This window comes from Erpetoichthys calabaricus, chromosome 2 (genome assembly GCF_900747795.2).
Source record: "Erpetoichthys calabaricus chromosome 2, fErpCal1.3, whole genome shotgun sequence".
NCBI classification, from domain to species: domain Eukaryota; kingdom Metazoa; phylum Chordata; class Cladistia; order Polypteriformes; family Polypteridae; genus Erpetoichthys; species Erpetoichthys calabaricus.
In genome coordinates this window covers 107,291,027-107,314,447 of record NC_041395.2, presented here as the reverse complement: position 1 = coordinate 107,314,447, position 23,421 = coordinate 107,291,027, and positions in this window count along the sequence as shown.

Genomic DNA, 23,421 nt, shown 5'->3' with positions numbered 1-23,421 from the left:
GGGCGCTGCAGGGAATCAGGCTCCCTGTTATAATGGACTTCCATGTTTCTCGGAAAGTGCTTCCATCGGGAAATTGTCCTGGCACCAGAAGTACTCCCCAGTCTGTAATAAAAGAGACCCCACTCCCACTCGAGTCGGAGCTAGGAGGAAGAGAGGCAACGCTCAACTGGAGGAGGGCAGTGGTGAGAGAATTGTGGTAAAGAGAGGAAACCTGTGTTTTTTGTACATTTCTGCAATGTATTAACGAGTTTGCTTAATAAACCACTCTTTATTTGAACCCCAAACTCTGTTTGTGTGTATGTGTTGAGGTTTGGCCAACACACCATGTTTTTGAAAGGGCAGAACATATTCAATTAAGGTTCTAAGGCTCACAAGATTCAGTTTCAATAGCATGTTATGTAAATTTTTCTATTCATATTTATCCAAGAACCCCAATTTATTGAGGAAAATCGCTTCAGTGGAAAAATATAAATGAATATAGATAAATGCAAATAAACTAAATTGAAAATATTTTACTAGAAGTGAATTTACCATGTGGATAATTTTTTACAAGTTTACGACAGGTAAGCTATCCAAATAAGAATGGAAGGAATGAAGTCTGTTAATTTAAGAGGCTTGACATATTCAAAATATTTAATGGGTTATTAGTTTGCCAGTGACTGTGATTGTGGCCATCATATCATAATTATAGTGATAAACTGTTACTAAAGGTTTATATCATTTTAAAAAACCATAAGACAGTATAAAGGGTGTATTATGGCATTATAGGGAAAGGTGCCCTCAAACGTCCTCATTTATGGACCCAAATGTCCTCACTTCTAGAGGAAGAGAATTGGCAGCCCTAATCAGGGAGCCAGAATGATTACGCCATGGAGGGCAATTGAGATACACCCTGCACCCATGAACATTTGCACTTAGTTTTGCTTTGTTATCAGCTGAAAAATAAAAATAAAGTATTGGCCAAAAGGTGCAGCATGGTCAAACTAAAGTCTGAGCTCGGTGTAGTTCTCGCTAACTCTTCTGATATACTGGTGTATTTGTAAAACCAGAAATTTAAACTTTTCACTCTATAACACTTTCTACCACTGATTGCTCTATTAATGGTTGTTACTGATGCCTCTTCTGCTTGTTGTCTTTCCACAAGAATGGAATCTTTTTTGCAACTCTTTCTACCATACCATTTTTTTTGCATCAGTAGCGTCACTAGGGTTGGTATCACCCAGTGTAGTAACCAAGGCCAGAATAAGACCCCAACAGGCTCCTGGGTGACTTGATGAATAGAGATCCTTACTTTAAACAATGCAGCATGCACACACTTTTATTACTGCACAGATTTTTACTGCACAGATTTTTATTACTGTGTGGTCATTCCCATTATTAATGGCACGCAGCCACTCTGTCATTTCATCGAGTAGTTCCCCCTTGGTGATTTCAGCCCAAGGACATTCGATCATTTCCTTAAGCACCTTGCGCTCACCCTTGGTGATTTCAACCTGAAACGCTGCACAAAAAATGTATAGACAGTCATTTGGGTATCACCTCCTGCGTTTCGCACCCCTCTATTAATACCACTGCTACTATTAATACCACCCCTATTAATACCACTGCTACCACTGCTAGGAAGAAGATCAGTAATTTTCCTTAAAGGATGGGACAAAATCCATCTAGAGGAATCATCTAACACCAAAGTAAATGCTTCAAGTGAGCAAACTTGAAGCATTTACTTTGGTGTTAGATGATTCCTCTAAATGGATTTTGTTCCATCCTTTAAGGAAAATTACTGATCTTCTTCCTTCTTATCAATGCAACCATTCCAGTATTTGTAGATTTGTGGATAGTTTTTCAGAAGGTGCCCACTTCATTTTACTCAGAAAATTACAAACAGCTCATAAATTAGTCGAAAATTTCCTAAAAAATACCTTTACATAATTCTTTGCTTGATTATTTCAGTTTGTCTGTTTGACGCTTTTGATGATAACAGGCATGGAATTGAGCCAATAAAGCAAAAAGCGCGGATGTCCCAGCACACACCCTAGACTGATCCTCAGGGCAACTCCAACGCCAACACGACAAGAGTCCAAAATTGATTGTCCTTCCTATTCTTCAGTACCATGCACTTTAACAGACTTTGTAATGTGGGCTGTGGTGAACAGGTCTAAGCCTGGAAACATGGAACTTAGAATGAATTTTAAAGTTGAGTGGGACGTCCAAACTATCAGAAGCAAGACCCATCCTCCTACGTGTGTGTTATACTATGTATTATTAATTTTAATGTCACTGTTCTCTGTGCCCACTGTTATAGATTCATTCATACAGGCAGACCAAGTATAGGTACACAGGGGCACAGCTTCAGTATTTAGAATTGCCAAGCCAAGCACAGGACTAGATAGCCACAGACAACTGGAGAATTGAATAGTCAGCCTAAAGACAGACTAGTGTATATTTCTGTCTTCTGTCAGCACAGAAACCTTTCCTTGTTGGGAGAATGGGAACTGTATATGGGCATTGTGCTATTCCTGTATTTTTTGAAAGTGGGACTGGAATCCTTCCTGTCCTTGTTTGGATCAGAGCCAAGAGCCTGCCCATGAAGCAACTGAATATAAGGATGGACACCTACGGCCAACACTTTGAAGCTTCCGGGCGGAAGAGTATGTCTTCCGTCCGAGGCTGGGCAGAAGATTATTTCTGCTGTCCGGCTAAAATCCTTTCAGCGTGGCAACGATAGATGGCAGGCTGCATAGGTCAGGCTACCCACAGGCTTGACATGTCTGCCATAAGCTTCCTGTTTGTAATGCTGCGTAAAACCGTCAATAAAGAGCTAGAATTATCCTAACTTGTCGTGTAAGCTTGTAACCGCCATTGCATGCTGGGTGGGATAATACCTTATTAATTTATAATAATTTGTAATTCAGGTTAATTAAAACGCCGCAATATAAAAGAACACATTTCCAGAGAGCTAATGCCTCTCATGGAAACAGCGTGACATATGGGCAGATAAAACATTGTTCTAGAATACCATCTGGAATTCTCAGGTGTAAAATACCCATAAATAAATACTATGTAGCCCCTGACTTGAGAAACAAATTAGATGAATAAATTAATGCCTCAGTTATGTTTGGACATCTCTCTATCTAACAAATATTGGGACTTTTGAAAAGATTTTTTTTTTGTTGAGAAAAGATGTCTTAAGAAACTTGTGAATACATTTCAACGTGTGACGCTTGCTGCCTTGCTAAAACACCACAAGGTCTTTTTATTGGACTGCTGCCACCTCCCCCAACCCTACATTGTCCTTGGGAGTTCGACTTCTTCTTGTAACCCTCTTATGTCCATGTACACTTGTCTCATCCCAGGGTCACTCATATGGAGATCTGAGTTTCTAATTTGCCATTGAGAAATAGGCAGTAAATAATGAAAATGACTGGAAGAATGAGACTGGCTAGCCTTAGGGCATTGCCGTGAAATCAATCCCATGTATAATCCAAGCCAAAACAGAAACTAAAACCTGAGGTCAGAAAATCATTGCTAGAGGTAAGTATAATGAGTTGGTTTCATATTTCATTGTTTTGTCTTTTTATGGCTCTTTTTTGATTTTTCTTTTTCCCTTTAGGGGTATAACATGGGTGGAGTGGTGGTTCTGAGGCTAAGGATCTGTGCTGGTATCCCAAAGATTCCCGGTTTGAATCCCTGTCACTGCCAAAAGAGATGCTACTCTGCTGGGCCCGTGAGCAAAGCCCTTAACCTTCAATTGCTCCAGGGGCGCTGTACAATGGCTGACCCTGCGCTCTGACCCCAAGGGGTATGTGAAAAAAATAAGTAATTTCCTTCGGGATTAATAAAATTAATAAATTAATCAATAAATAAAAACAGCAGAATTAATTTATTCATTTTAATATTTGGCTCGTTTGATTTTGATTTACTTCTTTTGCCATGCTGTATTAGGAATTAAAATATTCTCAGAAATGAAAATAAAATGGCATTTGTTTTCAGCTTTTTTCATGTTCTTTGGCTCTCATTTCAATTTGCTGTGTATTTGTAATATCTAGTATTATGATAATTACATATTACTAGCTGTGTAAGCCCATGCTGTAAAAAGCAAATAGTCAGGAAAAAAAATTGAAATGTAGAGATGTCAGGTAATTGAAAGGAACTACTCTGGACATCTCTCTCCCAGGATGTTTCCTTTTGCTGACGTGCTCGCATTGTTTGTGCATTGGCAGCTGAGTGACTGTCTTCCTTCGGAGGTTTTTGTTTTGCTGGTGTGCTCCCCTCGCTTCTGTATTAGCGGCAGGAGGAAAAGCAAAAGGGATCCCGTTTTGCCGATATGTTTGCCTCGTTTCTGTATTAGCGGCTAAGCAAGTGACTCTTTCTTCGGAGGTTTCGTTTTGCCGATGTGCTGGCCTAGCTTGCGTATCCTCGGAGTTGGAGCCCTTAGCCCAACATCACCTCTCACTTCTGGGCCAGACAGACACACACACTTATACTCGAAGACGTTTATATAACAAGAAAATATGTCACGCATTTATGTCTGAGGATCATCCACTGGATTCAGCTGGTGCTTGCACTTCCACCCCATTTGTCTTCTTTTCCCTCCAAAGTGCTAAGAAAACAGCCAGTATGGGCAACTGAGCCTTGTCCACAGCACTCCTGGACAGTACAAGAAGTGCAATTAACAGGGAGGAAATGTGGAAAACAGTGGAACTGACGTTGATCAGAGGATGTCAGAAGCGAGGTCATCAGGGGGGAATCCAGAAGTGTGATGACTCCACGGAGCCGGATGAGGAGTCTTTTGTACAGACAGGATTGATGATTGGTAGGACTGCTTTATTCCGTTGTTTTTCTGTAAAATGAAGAAGAGAAAAGCATTAGTGCCTCGTTCCAGTTCCCCGTCCTTTGTTCTTTCACGTGTGATCGAGCCTTTTGCTTGTCCCCTAAGTGTGCGTGTGTGACAGACTATAAAAAGGGGACTAGGGTCACCCTAGGATCCTCCCATGACCACAAAAGGTGCAATTATATTTGTTTTCAAGGGAGACACCATTTTCTAGGATCTTTGCATACTGTTGCTGCCATGGGATGACTGGAGATAACAACCTGTGATGTCAACACGTCAAAGGTGAAAAGGTCAGCACTATTCACTTCCTGCTATCTGAGATTGATAAAACTGAAAGACTTCTTAATTGGGCTTGATTTTCTGGTGCAGTGAGTTCTTGCTTTGTTTTCTTATTTCGATTTTTGAAACACAAGAGAAGTAACGTCTTCGCTAAATCACAGGGTCTTTTTCCAAACTCATATGACCTGGAAGTGCACGGCACTGACCTTTTATGTATGATGTCATGTGCCACACACTCCTGGAAATCAACATTATAGAAACACTACAGAACATGCAATACCTATAGCAAAACAAAAATGGCACCAAAAATAATGTAATGACTTTATAATTTGTTCCTAGAAGATTCTGATTACATAAATAAAATCATTATGTTTCATAATCCCTAATGGAGTGAAGACAAAAAAGAACTAAATAATGTTAATAAAATTAAAATAAAATTGGAAGCATATCATAGACTAATGATTCAAAATCATTTCTTTATTTGCTAATGCAAACTCTGCTAGATTTGTAAGGGTCTCTCATCTTTGATGAATGAGATTTTGTGTTTGCAGTTGATGATAATTGTAATCCCATTGTAATTGGTTTGAATTTCACTGGCCCTTTTGTTTCACTTCTTCTGGCATCTGACTCACATCTGCAAAATTCTGCCTTTTAGATTCATTTGCATGTTATAATTACATGCTACTGTTTTATTTTCACATCTCATGGTTGCTCCTTCATTGGTTAAATTTGTTTTCTCCTTGTAGGCTTTGATGCAGCTTCGGTTTCTAATCTTGGCTATCATAGATTTATGTTTTGTGTTGTTTGTTTACTGTTGTGCTTCTGTATGTACCGCAAATATCCATCTTCCAAGTGATTGATGGCCCATTGTGACTGTAATTGTAGGTGCTGTCATAAGAATGGACCGGAGACATAAAAAAGGTTTGGGGCAGCCACCCGTATATTGTTTCCTGGCTGCAAAAATAGGAATAATTGTTGTATAGATGTGTACAGATCGGAGTCCAGAACAGAACTGACTTCATGGCCAAAAGATGGCGGCTTTAAAGACCAGCAGAGGAAGTGACGGCATCGATGGGGCTGGAACTGGAAGTGATGTCATCAGGGCCAGGCAGAATTTCCCATAACTGGTCTGCAGAGAAGTGAGATAAAGAGTCAGTGCACTCTGCCACCCCCTGGTCTGGCATTGAATTACTCTCATTCAGGCCATTTAGCTGCTTCCTATGCGCACGTGTGTGACAGTACACATGAGTGCATCCTGCAATAGAATGTTGACAGAGCTGGCTCCTCGTGCTATGGCCCAACGCAACAAAAATTTGGATTAAATGGGCTTAAGAATGTAAACGATATTTTCTTTATATTGACTTTAAATCTATTTTCAAATACGTATAAGTAGCGGTAGTCTCACATTCACATGTAGAGTGAAATTCTTACTTGCGTGTCCGACCATGCAAAAGGTCACCTGACATTGTGGCAAACAACAATGTATCAAAATGCATAAATTCTTTGTAATGCATAGACAATACTAATCAGCTTTCAGAATATTTTATGTGAATGTAAATATTTTTGTAGATATAAATCTTATAAATATAGCAAAAAATCACATCTATATAACCATTTAAAGTGTACTGTAAACCACAGTGGCATAATGATGATTGATTGCATTTATGAATGCACTGCAGACTGCTGTACTTGTTACAGTTATTGCATAGCACCCTCAAGGCAAGATGGACTGAAAGTATTACATTTTATTTCAAATTGCTGTTTGGGCAACACTGCTTTCACATGACATTGCAGTAAAGTATATTGGTTGGATTTAAAGACAGATTCAGCTGTGTGGGAGCACAGACCCCCAGCATACCCGTTCACCACCAGCCGTCATCATTTCTCTGCCTGAACAAGCCGTGTCCCTTCAGCAAAAGGTTACCGGAAAAATGTATTCTTGTTTCCTTTCATTTGTGATTTTAATATATTCTTTTGTGCTGACATACAAAGCTTGAGCAGCAACATCTGGCACATCATAACAATAAAGCTTTTTTTGTGAAATGCATTGAATTTATCTGAAATAAGAGAAAATGACATTAGAGATGAAAGAAAGAAGGACTAAGAGAGAAGCAGTGGGGTGATAAGCATGGAGAACACAAAAGCCAGAGTGAAGGATGAGAGATAATCAGAGAGAAAGTGACAGAGGGAAGGAATAGAAATAAATCTTAGAGCCGAATAATGAAGCTGGAAAAAGAAGGCATCAAAACGCAAGAAGCAAGAAAGTTTGAACAAAAAAAGAGACTCATTTGCAGAAACACTGGAAAACTTCCCAAAATTAGCACTGTCAGAATTAGTCTCCATGTTCGCTAAATTTTTGTGCATAGCATAAAACTATACCAACATGAAAGTAATAGCAATACTTGACCCTGTTAATGTGAAATTGTACTTATGGAGATCTGGGGACAATGAGTGCAAAAAACTCTAATTTAGCCCCTCGTTTTGTTAGCTAAATAGTTTAAAAGAGTCAAACACCCTTGGAACTGTTATACAGTCTCAGACTACTAAAAAATCTGGAGGTAAACAACATGGAAACAGATGTACGGGGAATGTGATCAGATTAATGCAAGTTGTTAATAATCAGCACAGACCCTTAATTTGTGTCATTGTGTGCATGAGAGCACTCTGAGGTGAACTGGCACCCCACCCAGCGTTGATTCCTACCTTGTATCCAGACTTCCTGAATAGGCACACATATCCAACAGTTCTAACCTGGGTAAGCGGGTTAGGAAAAGGTGGATGGATGAATAGATAGATGGGCGGATTATCTGCATAGTCATGCACAGGATAACCAAGCAATGGACAAATGCCGCAAGCAGTCAGAGAGAGAGTGATGAGGTCTAATCGTGTGCCAGTCAAGCAGACAAGCCTACAATGTGCTGTGTTGCTTCTGAATTCTAGAACATAATGAACTGGTGGCACATTGTGAATATTAACATAAAACACATGTACAAAGTTAACAGGCTAAAAAAGACACAAAGAAGAAGGTTGGAGCTACGACAGTACTGTATATCTTACAAGAACTACTTGGGGTCTCGGAGGACTCACCAATACTCTGAACCCCACCTTGCACCCCCACCCCCTCATTTGGTATATATTGCCTTGGATTCCTGTATGTTTAATCATTTTCCTCTGATGATGACACCTGGTAGGTTGTTGAAAGTTTAGTAATAAAAAACTATTTTAAGATGCGTGATTCGTTTTCTCCCTTTGTGGAATTTCTAGCTGCAAATATGAAAACCATATCAAAGACCAAAACACAATGACACCATGACAGACCTGGGTCCAAATTCAGAGAGTTTTATTTAAATAAAGAACCTTTACAGGTTTGTTCCATCCGCACAGCAGACGGTATCAGTTCTTCCTTTTCTCTCTCACTCCTTCTTACTTCTCTCCAGCAAATGTTGTCCTACTTTCTCCTGAGTTCAACTTCCTGAGAGAGGCTAGACTCCTCCTTTTATGATGGACCCAGGGGCTCCTTCAGTGGTATAGCAGCACGCTGCAGAAGCACTTCAGGACCATATTGCAGCTCGGCATAACATTGAACATTTCTCCTGGCAGTGCCACCTAGCAACACCCAGGGCCTCCAAAAGGGTGGCCTTTCTGAACTACAAGTTCCAGGCAACCTGCAGGTATCCATACTGGAAGTATGCCAGAGGAACAGTGTCACCTCTTGTGTTGGAGGATGAATTGACCCTGATATTCAACCTCCCTCAGGCCATCCATTATTCTCTTTTCCCAACTGGCATTGGAAATGGGAACCATCTTGGCTAGGCTGCATCTCCAGCCACATGATTCCTCCATTATTGCCTCCTGCCTGGGTAAAATATTACACTCCAGCCCTGTTGGAACACCTGTCCATCTGCCATAGCATCTATAACATATACTACCTGTTCTACCCGGCTTTTACCAGAAGGGTGATAAAATGTACATTATAACACATGCTTAAAACAAATAAAAAGCAGATCTGATACTTATAACCTCATTACAGAAGAAAGACATTTTTTAGTATTATTAAGCACTTAGTGTTACTGAGCTTATTATTATTGTTTGACTGTAAAATTTAGAGTAAAACTAAAAGAAATAGAAGTAATTTTGCAGCAAAGAACATTTAATAGAAGCATAATAATAATTATTTCTTTAGTTCAATAATAATATTGAAATACGTGTAGAATGCCCCACAGTCATAATGTGCAATTGAAGAGACAAATTAGGGCTGAGCGGTACACATGTCCCCCTTATCCCTCTGTGGCGCTCCTGGTGGATCCCTATGAGGTTTTGTCCCTGTAAGAGACCATAAGTTTAATATGTCACTGTACTCTGTGCAAATATATCTTCTAAATCTTCCTTTTTCTACTTACAGTACATGCACAGTTGACACACAGCCAGATTTAACACAGGGGTTCACCATATAAAACTGCTAGGCAAGCAGCATAAGACAAGACAGATAGACACAACTGGGAAATGGGCAGTCAGTCTGAGGACCATTGTATATTATTTTTGTGTGTCAAAGTCAGCTTGAAACGGTATCATCTTTTGCCTTGTTTGGAATTACATGATTCGCCTAAGTGGAGGCCTGCACATGAAGAAAGAGTATAAAGCCTTGGAACATTGCCCAGCACACCTTTGAAGCCAACGGTCGGATGGGAGATAATGTCATCTGATCCTGAAAATCCTTCCACTGCTACAGCGAAAATGGCAGATTCTACACATCGGGCCCCCACTCCCTTACTGGGTTCTTGCCATTGGCTTCCTTTGTCTGTTATGCAGCATAAGCTGTCATTAAACAAAGCTGTTATTTCTCTTGAGTGATTTTTTTACCGCTGTATCATTAAGGGAGGGGTATTGCCTTTTTATTTTATATCTATTGTAATAATACAAAGGACAAAGCATAAAGGTTTGGGGTGTTTAGCCCCGTATACTGTAAAGAAAATTCAAGGTCAAACTTTTCCAATGAAAACATCAGACATACAAGGATGGATGGACGGACATTATAAAGAGGAAATTAAGAATGTGGAATGCTGGGAAGACATGGTGGTGTATGGGTAGTGACGTCATCAGTTGGGGACCAGAGGAAAGAAGGGAACCCGGAAGTGCTGTTTTCTTGTTTGTCTGGGAGGAATTATGGCAGCGGTGCTTTGTCTTTTCAATGGGAAGAGAGAAAAAGATGTTAGTACCCCGCCTTTGTCCCCTGGCATGGGTTATCGCGATGCGCGTCGGGTCCTTAAGCTGCTCCCCATGCGCTTGTGCGTGACACTATATAGATTCGGGTTATGTAACTCATTCACAGGGAGCTAACGCTCTTTGCTGGATACAGTCCCCCCTACTCCCGCTATCTCAAAAGACATTTGTTACTCCAGCTCAAGCACAGATCTTTTCACAAATGGTTAATTTGCTTGCTTTTTATTTACATTTGACAGAAATTGCATATGACCTTTTTTGTTTGTCATAAAATGTTCATTCACAAAAGAGTGTACAGATTGACTGTTAAAGAAATGCTGAGCGTCATAGGAAAATATCTTGTTCCTTTTCAACATTCTAAATACTAGGGGGCTTTGCACCATGAACGCTTCACTCACCAACCCCCCAGCCTGCGCTACGTGCCAGCCACTTTGCGTCTCTGCCACTTGCGTATGCGGATTTCACTTTCACCAAAACATCTAATTTTTTAATTCTCATAGATAGGTCTCTTCATTGGGAATAAACACTACTTTTCTCTGATGGCAACACGAATTACATGATCTACAAGTCTCCAACTTAAAGTTTAAACCCAAACAATATCTACATACACCTATGTCCATATATTCGATCTCTTTTCACTGTTCCGTTATTTCTGTTATAATTTCCATTTGTTAGCGCTAATGCGATCTTTACTATCAGTTTTTGAGACTTTCAAATTTTAGTACTTTCATAATCTCTAAACTGCTCTGCATGTGTATTGCGCCAACGTTTTTGAACCTCTTTACGACGTTCTACTTTGTCTTTTATTTCTGATCCCGCTTGGAGCTGAGAGCGCAGGAACTGTGTCTGACAATAGCATTCACACGAATGAGAAGTGATTGGACGGTGAGCGTGGTTGTAAATGTTTGAGAGGAGGGCGGGGCTTGTCAAAATCTCTTGGCAAAAAGTCTTGTGTCGCGGGACCTGGAATTATTTCTCGCAGGAGTTGAAATTATCTCCGAGAAAGTCTTGTCCCAGGATTTCCTTTTATAATAGAGACATTTAAAAATTGCCAGTAATAATTGCACTCAACAGAAACATGTAATATTGGTGTCGTTTCCTTACAAGGTCATTTGTTAAATTTTAGGAGTAAAAATCATGTCAATATCATATTATGTTCTGAAGACATTAAGATTAAAAGACACAACAGTCCAGAAAAAATGTTAGCTTTCAGTGATATTGTCTTAGGTTTTATGTTTTTCTAGATACATATACTGTATATATACACAGAAAATCTGACTTTGTATTAGCCTGTATTCAAAGTAAATAACTGCAAAGTTTTGTAGAAATAGGTGTGCTGATTTTTGAATGACACTCTAACAGACAGACAGAAATTCCATTTTATATAGAAATAGAAAGTCAATGGTTGCCTGGGTGACAAACTGCCCTCATTGACAGGCTCCCCTCAGGGTTGTGCTCCTTCACCTCTTTTGTACATTCTCTACGCTAATGGCTGTCACAGTAAACCTGAATGAAGGCTCACCTTCAAATGTACTGACAGCTCAGTGACTGTAAGCCTACTGAATGACAATGAAACAAGTCAGGGTCCAGTGGTAGATGGTTTTATTAACTGGTGTGGTGAGTCTTTCAGACACCTAAATGTTACAAAAACTATGGAGCTAATAATCGACTTTAGAAGAAACACCATTCATAAAAAGAAACAATCATTACAGACTGGGACAGTGGAGATCGTGGACAGTTATAAATATCTGGAGAGAATCATAGACTCAAAATTAACTTTTAATGAAAATATGGAAGCCATCTGCAAAAGGGGACCATGGCACCTCAACTCTCTAAGCAAGCCAAGCCTTTTCAGTGTGCGTCCTACCATAACGTCACTCTTTTATAAATCTTAAATTGAGTATGTCTTTACTTATGTTCTGCTGGCTTGGTTTGGAAATCTTAAGGTCAGCAACAAAAACAGAATAAATCAAATAAAATAAAGCAGTGTAATAACAAGGTCTCAACAGTCAAATCTGACAGACCTAAATAATAAACCAGCATTATGGAAAGGAGAGTGCATTCTGTCAGATAAGACTCACCCTCTACATTCTCACTTTCAGTTGTTGCCATCAATTCACAGGATCAAAGTTCCAAGTACAAAAAGCAATCAATTCAAATACTCCTTCAAACCAATTGTTATTAATCTTTTAAATAATCGTTACCTAAATCATGGGATGTCTAGTTAACATTTACACCATCCTTAGTCAAGTCTTAATGTTGGTTATATGCAATATGTATGTATGATCTAATGTGTAATGTCAAGAAACAGACACGATTATTTTAGGAGCAAACCAGGAGAGAGATTGAAAAGAGAAAAGGTGCAAAACTGCGAGATCAAAAAAAGTCATAACAATGATACCAAAGAACAACACGAAAATTGAGGTCAGACGGAGAAAATGAAAATCAAGAACCCAAGAGATCCATTCAGAAAACATGAAATATTCACAACAGACTTAGCACAGGTTTTTTTATCTGCAGCTCGGATAAAGACATGGCGAAGTGAGGGGCAATTTAAACAACAAACTGCATGCCACGCCCCTAACAACAGGAACGGTTACCCTGGCAACTGGAGGAAGCTGCGGTGCACTCAAGGCACTGAAGAAATAAAAATCAAAAATATAACATAATAATACAACATAAGTGTTATGCTCAGTGCTACATACATTTACTTGTACTAAAGTTAATGTTTGTTGGCCGTGTTGTTTCTTGATGTGTTTTTAATGTTATGTTATGGTCTCTCTGTAAAACTTGCTGACAAAACCAAATTACCTTCTGGACAATAAAAATCTGAAATGAATTGAACAGATGTACAGTGTATTTTATATGAACAATATGGGTTTGTTTACTGCCAGTGGTGATACAAACAGTAAATCACAAATCAGTACAAAAAAGGATGGACCAAGAGATGAAAGAGAATAATCATGGTCAAAAACAAGCAGGGGTCTAAGCCAGAAAATATAAAAAAACTGAGATATCAAAGCCCAAAATATTACCTAAAAGTCTTGTCAAAATAGCATCAAAGATCCTGACTCCCTAAAAAAATGTACACTAACTAATTATATCATAAACGTTTATCTTCAACCCCAAACCCAACTCCAGCCCGTGATATTATGCTCATGTAGACTTCAGGTCACATTTAGCAGTGACCCAGTCCACCATAAACAATACACCAGCAGTCATGACAAAACACTCCCATCCACAAAATACGAATAAAAATGATAATAAAATTGAATACCAGGCTCCAAAGGAAATGAAAAATGATAAAATACATAAAAATAAACTTTTGTACATATAGAAACATTTGACTAATGAGTTTGTTTATAATGACATTTGGGTGTCTTACTCCTGCTCTTTATGTGGACAAAACTTACCTCTTCGTCTTCGCAGGATTTATGGGAAATAGACCAGAGGAGGGTAGGCTGAAAGTGAAGCTCATGTTGATATCATAGGTGCTTAAGCTGGTTGTTGTCTTCTTGACTGTGCTTGGGAGGTAATAACATGAAAGCTTAAATCCCTTCCTAATTACCTGTAACAGTGGATCCAGTGCATATGATATTAAAAAAATGATTAGGAACACCTGTACAGCTGCTTATCCACACAATTATCTGATCAGCCAATCACGAGGCAGCAGCTTAATGCATCAAATCACGCAGACAACAGTCAGGAGCTTCAGTTAATGTTCACAATAAAAACCAGAAAGAGGAAAAACTGTGATTTTGACTGTGGCATAATTGTTGGTGGTTTGTGTATTTCTGTAACTGCTGATCTCCAGGGATTTTTACACACAGAGTGGTGTGAAACATAAAAGCCTTCAGTGAGTGGCAGTTCTGCAGATGGAAACTCTTTGTTTCTGGGAGATGGTAGAGGAGAACAGACTGATGTGAACTGATGGAAAGGCTAAAGCAACTCAGACAACCACTCTGTACAACCATGATGAGCAGAAAAGCAGCTCAAATTGCACAACACATCAAACCTTGAGGATTATGGGCTACAACAGGAGACCATGTTGGGTTCCACTTCTGTCACTCAACAATAGAAAGCTGAGGCTGAAGTGGGCACAGACCCAACAAAACTGGGCAGTTAAAGACTGGACAAACGTGGCCTGGTCTGATGAATCTCAGCTCACAGATGGTAAAGTCAGAATTTGGCACCTACAGTACGAATCCCTGCATCCAACCTGTCTTATGTCTACAGTCCAGACTGGTGGTGGCGGTGTTATGATGTGGGGATCTTTTTCTTGGCACACTTTGGGCCCATTAATACCAATTATTCATCTCTTAAATGGTGCAGCTTATCTGAGTATTGTTGCTGACTACTTGAATCCCCTGACAGACACAATTTGCCCCTCTTCTAATGGCAACGTACAGAATGACAATACATCATGCCACAAAGCAAAAGTTGACTCAAACTGGTTTCATGAACATTCAGGGTTCTCTGTCACTAGATCTGAATCCAATAGAACACCTTTGGGATGTGGTAGAAGGATGAACATGTAGCTGACAAATCTTTAGAAATCAAGTTAACATGGACCAGACTCTTAAAGGAATGTTTTAACATCATGGAATTTATGCCATAAAGAACTGAAGCTGTTTTAAGAGCAAAATGAGACCCAGTATTAGTACAGCGCCCCTAATAATTTTCTAAGTGAGTGTATAGTGTCACACATGCAAGCTGAGGAAACAAGCTTTTGAGAAGTTAAGGAATATGAAGAAAGACGAGGGTGAAATACAGCCCTTGACAGCTCCTGTTTTGTTTCCCTCTAGAATGGAGGAGGATTTCACTGGTGAACCCTCATGTCGCTTCTGCCCCATGGCTCAAGGCTCTGCCCGTTACACCCAGGTCCCTATATAGGCTGAAGTTAAATCAGAAATCAGAGTCCCTTGTGAACACTGACCTCAACAGTGTGTTATTTAATGGGTTGTTTTATTCATTTTTTATTCATCATTTGGCATGATCTTATACTCGTGTTGAAAGGTTTTCTGAGCCAGATAATTAATTTGTGACATTTATTTTTAGATTCTCCAAGTAATTAAGTAGTTCTGCAATTTTGTGGTCCACGTTAGCCCCTATTTTAAGTTCCTACAGTTGTCACCATTGTTTCTAACCCATAGCTAGCGTTGTCAGGGGCATGGCCTAAGAGGTCATGAGGTCAGCCTAATAGGTTACCTATTGGTAATTGGCACAACAAGTTTAAAGGATGCCAAGAGTACACTTTCTTATTCGATCTGCAGATTCAATACCTTGCCAAATCCTTTTGCTAAATTGTTTGTTTTTTCTTTTTGGTACTGACCCTTGGCTTCATCTTTTGACCTCAATTTTGCCTCACTTTTTCACTTAGTTTTTTTGCTCTCTCCCAACTTTGACTCTTAAATGTCTGATCGTGTATCTCCTGATAGTTCACTAAAAATACTCCTGTCAGATTGCTAGAAAAAGGCCTCATGTTTGGGGCTGAGTGCGCTGTACTTTGTTTTCTTGTTTTTACCCTTTGTTTTTACTTTGATGCAGTAAACAAATCTTCTGCTTAGCACCCCAACACCATGATGCTCTCATTTATTAAATATATACGTATATATTGTAAAAGAAAAACTCAGACAGCATAAAGGATCTTCTAGCCTTAGCCAGCGGCCCATCTTGCCCCAGAAGTCAAAAGCCTGGGCTCGGGCAGGGCGATCGGGGTCGAACTGCCAGTTTCTCCATTCACTCGCCTGCTGGTCCAATGTAATGCCGTAGCAGCTAAGGATCTCCGGTTTTAGGAGGTCATAATTCGCTGCCTCCTCCTCAGGGAGGTCGTAATAGGCCCGCTGCGCAGCGCCCTTCAGGTACAGTGCCAATATGGACACCTACTCTGTCGGCAGCCACTGGTTTTGAGAGGCTGTCCTCTCAAAGATGCCCAAATAAGATTCTATGTCGTCCACGCCCGAAAGCGGGAAGATGGGAGGAGGCGGAGGTCGAGCGGACTCTGGTCTTACCGCTTCAGCTGTAGCCAGTCTTGCCTTGGTTTCCTCCAATTCTTGCTTCGTCACGGCTTGTTCCAATTGCAGGATTTGTATCTGTGTTGCCATCCCTGTCAAAACGGTATTTAGGTCCTGTCCTTCTGATATCTTTCGGACTCTTCAATCTGCATGACCACTGTAAAAGAAAAACTCAGACAGCATAAAGGTTTGGGGTTTTCCGGCCCCGTATACTGTAACAATTAATATTTCCGAAAATATTATATTCAATATCGGCATTCCTATAACAGCCGCCAAGATGGCATAGTTGGGGAACATTTATGAAGAGGGACCGGAAATAGATGAATGGAATGCTGGGAAGGAACCGTGATGGATGCTGGGATTGGTGATGTCATCAGGAAGCAACAGAGGGAAGGCCGATTCATGGCGGCGGTACGTCTTTATTTCTGCAGAAAATAAAGAGAGAGAGGTTAGTACCCCGCCATTCCCTTCTGGCATACGGTTTCACATTACATTTTGGGTCGTTACACGGCTTCCTAAGCGCACATGCGTGACATGACCCCCCCCCCTCAGCCCAGACCCATCGGGTCGGGCGCACCGAACCGAGAGGTCGTGAACCCGGGAGAGGGCATCAGCATTGGCTTGAAGGTTGCCCCGGCGATAAGTAATGGTAAACTTATAGGGCTGCAGGTCCAAAAACCACCTGGTGACTCGGGGGTTCTACTCCTTATGAAGTTCCATCCACTGAAAAGCGGCATGGTCTGTCACTAGAGTGAACTCGCGACCCAACAGATAGTACTGCAGATGAGTCACCGTCCAATTAATTGCCAAGGCTTCCCTCTCCACTGCTGCATACCTGATCTCCCGGTCCAACAGTTTCTGGCTCAGGTATATCACGGGGTGTTCGACACCAACAACACTTTGGCTTAACACGGCACCCAGGCCTGTGTCCGAAGCGTCGGTCTGGAGAATAAAGGGCAGAGAAAAATCTGGGGTTTTTAATATAGGTGCCGATGTCAGGGCCATCTTTAGGTCACTGAATACTTGTTCCGCTTTATCGTCCCATACCACATACACAGGGGCCCTTTTCTTTGTTAGATTTGTCAAGGGTGCTGCCTTCTCAGAGAAACGGGGCACAAACCGGCGGTAATACCCTGCTAACCCCAAGAAGGCTTGCACCTGTTTCTTGGTACTGGGACGGGGCCATTCGAGGATGTCTTTTACTTTGGAACATTGTGGCTTCACCTGTCCTTGTCCCACTAGGTAGCCTAAATATTTGGCCTCTTTCAAACCAAAGAAACACTTGCGGGGATTGATGCGGAGGCTGGCCTTCGCTAGCGTTGTGAGGACGGCGTACACCTGCAGTATATGTTCCTCCCTGGTGCCAGAATAAATGACCACGTCATCCAGGTAGGCGGCACAATAGGACTGGTGGAGCTGGAGCACTCTATCAACCAGATGTTGGAAGGTCGTGGGGGCCCCGTGCAGCCCAAATGGAAGGACCTTATACTGCCAATGTCCATTAGGGGTACTAAAGGCTGTTTTCTCTTTCGCGGCTGCCGTTAAGGGAATTTGCCAGTACCCTTTGGTCATGTCAAGAGTAGTCAGATACTGAGCCATACCCAAACGTTCACTGAGGTCATCCACCCTGGGCATGGGGTAGGCATCAAATTTGGAGACCTGGTTAAGACGTCTAAAGTCGTTACAGAATCTCCAGGAACTGTCTGGTTTGGAAACGAGGACGATAGGACTGGACCAAGAACTATAACTCTCCTCAATGATATCCATATCCAAAATCCGTTGGATTTCGAGTTCCACCTCTGTACGTTTTGCCTCTGGGAGGCGGTAGGGTCTTTCCCTGATTACCACCCCAGGCCCTGAAATGATATCATGCTCAATCAGCGAAGTACAGCCAGGTGACTTGCTAACCACTTCGGGGATGGCCCGGATTGCTTGTTCCAGCTCCCACCGTTGATAAGGTGTTAAATCCGGACCAAGGTTAAGGGCTGACTTTTCTGAGAAAAGGGAGAAGGCTGTACTGGAGTTTGGGGGTCTTCCCGGTCCCTCCACAGCTTCAACAAGTTCACATGGTACACCCTCTTGCTTGGTCGACGATTCGGTTGTATCACCAAATAGTCAACAAGCCCTTTTCTCTCCTTAACCCCATACGGTCCCTGCCAATGGGCTAGCAATTTGGAGTGGGAGGAGGGTACAAGTACCATTACACGTTCCCTGGGGTGGAATTCCCTGAGGACTGCGTTCCAATTATAACACTGGGCTTGCGCTGTTTGAGCACGAACCATATGTTCTTTTAAAATAGGTTGAATCTTATTCATTCTATCGCGCAGTTGCACGATGTATTCTAACACATTAGTGGAGGGAAGAGCCTCCGCTTCCCACCCTTATTTTAATATAGCCAAAAGTCCCCGGGGTTGGCGTCCATACAGAAGCTCAAAAGGGGAGAAACCCGTGGAGGCTTGAGGCACCTCCCGGTAAGCAAAAAGCACGAGAGTCAAAAGCTCGTCCCAGTTCCTACCGTCTGCGCTGACTACTTTGCGTAACATCTGATAAAGCGTCTGATTGAATCGCTCTACCAACCCATCTGTTTGCGGATGGTAGACAGACGTTTTAAGATGTTTAATACGGAGTAACTTGGCCACCTCCCTGTACGTATCCGAAGTAAAGGGAGTACCTTGGTCCGTGAGGACTTCTTTAGATATTCCCACTCTAGAAAAAAGCTTGACCAATTCCCGTGCGATATTTTTTGAATTAGCGGAGTGTAACGGAACCGCCTCTGGATACCGAGTCGCGTAATCAACCATGACTAATATATATTTTTGGCCAAGGTTCAAAGGCTTCCAAGGGTCCAACAAGATCTATGCCGATCCTTTCAAAGGGAATGTCAATTAGGGGAATAGGAACAAGAGGAGCATGGTCTCTTCTAGGTATCTGACGGATCTGGCATTCCGGGCAGGACTGACAGAAGCGTCGGAACTCCTCATTTATTCCAGGCCAATAGAAACGCAGTTTTATTCTCTCTAGTGTTTTTTCGGTCCCGAGATGGGCACCTAGGAAGTGGGTGTGGGCTAGTTCACAAACCTCCTGCCGGAAAGTTCACGGCACTAGCAACAACTTCCGCACCCCGCCTTCGTGACTCGCGACTCGATATAACAGATCATTTTCCAATACAAAGTAGGGCTCCAGTGGCAGGGAACTGTCTGACATCTGGCCATCTATGGAAACAATCGCATTCCTGGTAAACTTCAGGGAATCATCATTCCACTGTTCTCTTTTAAATGAGGCTGGTGTGGATCTAAATTGGCGATTCATACTATCTAAAGGATCAGCTTGCTCGGGGGTGTTATCGCTTCTTCGGCTCGGGCCCTCACCTGGGTCTACTTCCGGGTCAGGGTACATCGCCAGAGAATCTTCCCCCTGGCTGCTTATGTCATCACTGTTTACCTGTGTGCACGACGTGGGAGCCGTGGGGATGGCGCCCCGTCCACCCATAACAAGACCCAATTTGGCTACAGGAGTGGTTTTCCTCCTACCGCCTTTAATATATGACCAGTTGTGTCCCAAAATAACTGGAAAGGGGTGCTCGGGCAACACCGCAACCGACAACTGACTTAGCTCCCCTTTCCAGGAAATATAACATTTCGCGGACTGATATGATCTGTTCTCCCCATGTACACAAGCTACGTTCACATACTGATTCAGCCACTGTTGCAGAAGAATATAACGGCGAGTGAAAATGGTTATGTTGCTGCCGGTATCAAATAAGGCAATTACAGAATGACCATTTATCAACACCACTCCCGTATTAGGAACAGTCAAGGGGTATGACAGAGCACAGTACCTCTCAGCGCCGGCCCAACTGCAGTCCATCGGCTCTCAATTGAGGGGACAGGTTGGCAAAATATGACCGACCTCACCGCACTTGAAACAGTGCGGTGGGCCTAGCTTTTCCCTTGGCTTCATCGGAGCTTCTGCCGCGCGACGGGTGGGCTCGGGGGTGATGGTACGTCCCTATCGAGCTCCACGAGCCGGCTTTTCCGGCTCCCCTGTTCGGGGAACCGCAAGCTGACGCTCCAGGACTTCTAGGAGACCTTTCATATCCTTATAAGGATGCCGTCGGACCTGCTGGGCGAGATAACTTGGCATGGCGTTGACTAATTCCTCACATGCCACCTGTTCAACCATTCAGCGTGCTTGGAGACCTTCTAGCCTTAGCCAGCGGCCCATCTTGCCCCAGAAGTCAAAAGCCTGGGCTCGGGCAAGGCGATCGGGATCGAACTGCCAGTTTCTCCATTCACTCGCTTGCTGGTCCGATGTAATGCCGTAGCGGCTAAGGATCTCCGGTTTTAGGAGGTCATAATTCGCGGCCTCCTCCTCGGGGAGGTCGTAATAAGCACGCTGCGCAGCGCCCTTCAGGTACAGTGTCAATATGGACGCCCACTCCGTCGGCAGCCACTGGTTTCGAGAGGCTGTCCTCTCAAAGATGCCCAAATAAGATTCTATGACGTCCGCGCCCGAAAGCGGGACGATGGGAGGAGGCGGAGGTCGAGCGGGCTCTGGTCTTACCGCTTCAGCTGTAGCCAGTCTTGCCTTGGTTTCCTCCAATTCTTGCTTCGTCGCGGCTTGTTTCAATTGCAGGGTTTGTATCTGTGTTGCCATCCCTGTCAAAACGGTATTTAGGTCCTGTCCTTCTGACATCTTTCGGACTCTTCAATCTGCACGACCACTGTAAAAGAAAAACTCAGACAGCATAAAGGTTTGGGGTTTTCCGGCCCCGTATACTGTAACAATTAATATTTCCAAAAATATTATATTCAATATCGGCATTCCTATAACAGCTGCCAAGATGGCGGAGTGGGGAACATTTATAAAGAGGGACAGGAAATAGATGAATGGAATGCTGGGAAGGAACCATGATGGATGCTGGGATTGGTGATGTCATCAGGAAGCGACAGAGGGAAGGCGGAAGTGACAGTGTGTGTTCAGGTACTCTTGGCCGATTCATGGCAGCGGTGCATCTTTCTTTCTGCAGAAAACAAAGAGAGAGAGGTTAGTACCCCGCCATTCCCTTCTGGCATGCGGTTTCACTTTACATTTTGGGTCGTTACGCGGCTCCCTAAGCACATGTGCGTGACAATATATATATACAGTTAGGTCCATAAATATTTGGACAGAGACAACTGTTTTCTAATTTTGGTTCTGTACATTACCACAATGAATTTTAAATGAAACAACTCAGACGCAGTTGAAGTGCAGACATGGAAATGATTCTGCGATCATCCACCACTGTTGTCTTCCGTGGACGTCCAGGTTTTTTTGCGTTGCTGAGTTCACCAGTGCTTGCTTTCTTTCTCAGGATGTACCAAACTGTAGATTTTGCCACTCGTAATATTGTAGCAATTTCTCGGATGGGTTTTTTCTGTTTTCGCAGCTTAAGGATGGCTTCTTTCACCTGCATGGAGAGCTCCTTTGACCACATGTTGTCTGTTCACAGCAAAATCTTCCACATGCAAGCACCACACCTCAAATCAACTCCAGGCCTTTTATCTGCTTAATTGATAATGACATAACGACGGACTTGCCCACACCTGCCCATGAAACAGCCTTTGAGTCAATTGTCCAATTACTTTTGAGCCCCTGAAATGAAGGGTTTGTGTTAAAAAAATGCTTTAGTTGCCTCACATTTTTATGCAATCGTTTTGTTCACCCCACTGAATTAAAGCTGAAAGTCTGCACTTCAACTGCATCTGAGTTGTTTCATTTAAAATTCATTGTGGTAATGTACAGAACCAAAATTAGAAAAAGTTGTCTCTGTCCAAATATTTATGGACCTAACTGTATATGGTGCTGCGGTGGGCTGGCGCCCTGCCCGGGGTTTGTTTCCTGCCTTGCGCCCTGTGTTGGCTGAGACTGGCTCCGGCAGACCCCCGTGACCCTATAGTTAGGATATAGCAGGTTGGATAATGGATGGATGGATATATATGGTGAAGGCTAGGGGGCACCACGGAGCCCCAAACCCCAAACACGAACACACAAACACAGTCCCAGGTTCAAATCAAAAGCGTGTTTATTTCAAAATACAGTAATCCCTCGCTACTTCGCGGTTCACTTTTCGCGGATTCACGATTTCGCGGGTTTTTAAATACAAGTGATTGCCCGCCTATCGCGGAAGTTATGTTCCAGACCCATCAGCAACAGGAGAAAATCGGCGATATAGAAAGACCATATAAATAAACATTTTTATAGTTTAAGCCTTCAAATACCCATCCCACATGCTTTAAACACATGTAAACTTATAAAACACACTTTGTTAACACATATGATATGTGGATGTCGGGCTAAGGATATGAGTAACATCTCACTATTATAAAACATTTTAACTTCACGCAAGACAAGACAGTGAGACAGGAAAATTGGTGATGTACAGGCTTAAAATTATTGACAGGCAGAGCGACAAGCAGCACAAAGCCAGCACAAAGTCCACTTCTCCTTAGCGTTCATTCAGCTCCCCACCCCCTTGACAATGCAAAGTGGCAGGAGCGTACTGCGCTTCCGGGGAGGGGGGGTTTGAGCGAAGGTGCGTTCAGCTCTCACACACCCACACACACACACACACACACACTCCTCCTTCCAAACGCGCAGAGCCACAAGCAGGCATTTTGGCAGAAGCAGCACAAAGTCCATTTCTGCTCAGCGTGAGTTCAGCTGCCCTCCTTCACAAAACGCGTGCAGACACAATGACGTCTGATCGCTGCGTGCAGTGTGCAGTGTTGGTCTGAGGTGTTTAAGAATGTAGAAAGTGTTTAAGAGCATAGGAAGTGTTTATAAGAGCGTGGGAAAGGTTAACAAGAGAGTGAGAAAGGTTTATAAGAGTGTGGGAAGGGTTTATAAAGCCTTAAAATATGTATAAATAATAAAATAAATATAGGTCGCTACTTCGCGGATTTTCACCTATCGCGGGGGGCTCTGGAACGTAACCCCCGCGATAGGTGAGGGATTACTGTACCACATTTAAACAATTAAACTGTGTTTCTTCTTCATTCCCTCTCCCTCCCTTTCTCTCCACCGCACTGGTACTCT